This window comes from Carcharodon carcharias, chromosome 3 (genome assembly GCF_017639515.1).
Source record: "Carcharodon carcharias isolate sCarCar2 chromosome 3, sCarCar2.pri, whole genome shotgun sequence".
Classification (NCBI taxonomy): domain Eukaryota; kingdom Metazoa; phylum Chordata; class Chondrichthyes; order Lamniformes; family Lamnidae; genus Carcharodon; species Carcharodon carcharias.
Window position 1 is genome coordinate 139264403 of NC_054469.1, and position 3522 is coordinate 139267924.

Genomic DNA, 3522 nt, shown 5'->3' on the forward strand with positions numbered 1-3522 from the left:
TGAAAGCAGCTACCAGTTTCCGCACATTTCCAGCAAACGCTTTTCACATTTGTTGAGCGCGATGACATTGCACTCGGAAGTGCTGCTCAAATCATTGAATGGACAAATAATTCCGATCTGTGTGTATGAAATCGAGAGTAATTCATTAGAATATTCTCTTGAAACTGTGACAATTGATTGGAGTCAAATTGGATCTGAGGAATGTGACATATAATTACAGCACAGATCAATCCGACATTTATGCTTCACACAAGCCCTACCTTATTTCATCACATCAAAATATCTGTCTATTCCTTTCTCCCTAAAGTACTAGTTTGCCCTTAAATGCATTTATGCTAATTGCCTCAACCACTCCATGTACTGACTAATTCCACATTCTCACTCAGTACAAGATTTCTCCTGAATTCCTAATTGGATTTATCAGTAACTATCTGAAATTGATGGACCCTGGGACTCCAATGGTGTGAAAATACCTTCTCTACATATACTCCAACAAACCCCTTTAGAATTGTAAAGGCCTCTGTTAGGCTGATCACCTCTTGATCTTCTCTTTCCTAGAGGAAATAATAATTTTAGATTTTAATGTCTGCCCTTCTTTTGGTTCTTTTTTCAATTTTGGTTTGTTTGATTTTTCTCTCTTGCCCTCTTTTTCCTTTTCTGTGCTTTTGAATGGCAGCTATTTATGATCTTGCCATTCACATCTTCTCTAGGCACATTCTTTGTTTCTCTATTAGGTCTATTGCCACTCTTCAATCTTGCACCGTGAACCTGATTGCCATTTATTCTTTCCTGCCCTCCAACCTATCACAGACCTTCCATTTTGTTCTTTTTCCCACTCCCCTGCCCCTTCACTGCTCAAAACCTATTAAATTTCTAACATTCTCCAGTTCTGGTGAAAAGTCACAATCCTGAATTGTTAACTCGAATGTTTAAATGTTTCTCTCTCCTCAGACACCATCAAACCTTTTTCAGATCTTTCACTAAGTAGAAAACAGATGCAAGACACAGACAGAAGCAGAGCGCCATAGTTTAATCCGACATCGCTGAGTTTGTTTTGGAAAGTATAATATTTTTATTTCCTTGTTCACTTGAGAAGGTGGGAGAAGAATGCTTTCCGTAAGTAGATAACTTTATTATATGATTATTAGTAATATACTTCATCATTCATAAAATACATTTGTGTGTATTGCTTCCAAAGACTGAAGTCTTCTGGAGACATAGTTCAGTAGCTAAAAAAAAATGACAGCCAGAATTTTCTGCCCCTGCAGGAGGTGAAGAAGGAGGTGGGCAGGCCTCAAAATTGATGGGTTGGTGTTGTGACCAATACCCAATGTTCTCCTGCCTCTGCTGGGAGTAAGTTCTGGGTGGAAAGACCCATGGTTGACCTTCCCACCTTGCTCCACTTGAGTCCCTTAAGTGGGCAACTAACAACCACTTAAGGGCCTCTTCTGCCTCCTCTGCAATTATCCCTGCTCCAGGTGGGCCGGCCGACATGCAATTTGTGTGACTGGTAAAATTGCGCAGGCTGCATGTCAGATGGAGCGGGCTTGGTCCCTCAATCTGCACTACTCTGTGCATGATCGAGGGCATGGACATGGGGCAGGGAATGGTGGCCACTGACAGCCAATCCCCTGACCTTGCTGCTGACCCCATGCACCCCTTTCCGTGATCCTCACCCTGCAAGACCCCCCCCCCCGCCCATGGCCCTAACAGCATTTATCTTTTTACTGAGTTACTCAACGATCCTGAGATTCAGGAAGGGGCGGGGTTGGTGGAAGAGCAAGGGTTAGGGTTGCAAACTATGGTTGTATCTAATCCTGGAGGTTTCAGAACTTGACCTCCTACCTCCAGCTGCCCCACAAGACTCACGCCATTAACCCTCATGGCACCCTCTTCCCATGGCCAATTAGAATGTGAGAAGACCCTTCCTGACCCAATTGGATGATTTCTTAACTGTCTGTCAAACAGCCTTTCTTCCCATGTCCCATATTGTTATAACTAATAACAGACATGTTCCAAGAAAAATTTAAAAATCTAACTTATTTAATGCTGCTATGATTTTTCTGCAAGGTTTGCTCACAATAGTGTCCTGGAGATTAAATTTCAGTTCCTGGAGACTCCAGACCAGTCCTGGAGGGTTGGCGACCCTACAATTGTGGAGTGGACGGCGGGTGGTGAGGTGGGGGGAGCAGGTGAAGGGTAGGGTTAGGTCTTGTTCTGGCAGCAGACACAGTCTTCTCTGTGGCACTGCTGAGTGCAAGAGCTGCCGGTCTCTGATTAGCCAGCAGTTCTTGGCAGGCAGGAAGTTGTAATCCGGGGTCCCGTCGCTGTCCATTTAACTGCCTGATGGGCAAATGACACAGCCCGCTGTATCATCTGCCCATCAGAGTTAACATGGATGTCTCATCGCTTTTTCAGGCAATGAGTGAGACACCTGCCAAGAAAAGAAGATTCCACCCTACATTTCTCTGTGATTCACTAAAGCAAGCTCTTCCAACTTGATAATACTGCCTCATATTAGCAATAATTAATGGATAGGTTATAAGCCTTATATAAGTAAACGTTATTTACTACCACACAGAGTGATCACAGAACTGAATGCTTCATTAACATAGTACCAATATCAGGGATTTGATACAAATAGAATTCTCACTATTTCTCATTCTGAAACTTAGCTTAACACTTAGAATTTGCCTTAGAACTTTGTAACCTTTAAAAGAAACTGCAAACTAGTTAAATTACCTAGTTAACAACAATTGCTTATAACGGGTAGTTAACCGTCAATTAGCTGAAAACATTTGTCTGAATAGGTGTAAATTACTGCAACAGGAAGCTGAGTTAGCAATTAGTTTCTGTGTAAGTCATAGGCCCCAAATACATATAGTAACTCCCTGTTTTAAGTTGCTTCATTCAGCCTCATTTTGCTTCAGAGTCGTGGATATAATGGGGCAGGTACATGGACTTAGCATCAGAACTTCTGCTTTAGTATCATTCTGCATGACCTGACTAGTGCCATTTTGGAGCAGCCTCTCCTGTTCCTGACTTCCTTCTGCTTGCTGTTACTTTCCATGACTCTCTGCTGTGTGAAGCCTCCTCTCTGGCCCTCCAGTTTGTTGGTTCCCTCCCTGACACTCCGCTCACCCCTTCCCTCCCTGACCTTCCCACTCACTGCATTTCTCCCTGAATCTCTCCTGCTCGCTGCTTCTCTCCTTAACTCTCCCACTGCCATTTCCCTCCCCAACTCTTCTCCTCTTGCTCCCTCACTCGCTCCCTCCCTTTCATCGCCCCTCTCCTGAACTCTTGCTTACAGCCAGGGTTCAGAAATAGGAATTGACGAGTTGGAGAGGTGGGGAGCTGGAGAGAGTCAGGGAGTGGGAAAGGGTCAGATAGCAGGAGAGGTTGGTGAGTTGGAGAGAGTGGGGAAGTGGGAGAGTCGGTGAGTGGGAGAGGGTCGGGAAGTGGGAGAGAGTGGATGAGCGGGAGGGAGTCAGTAAATGGGAGAGAATGGGGAAGTGATAGAGA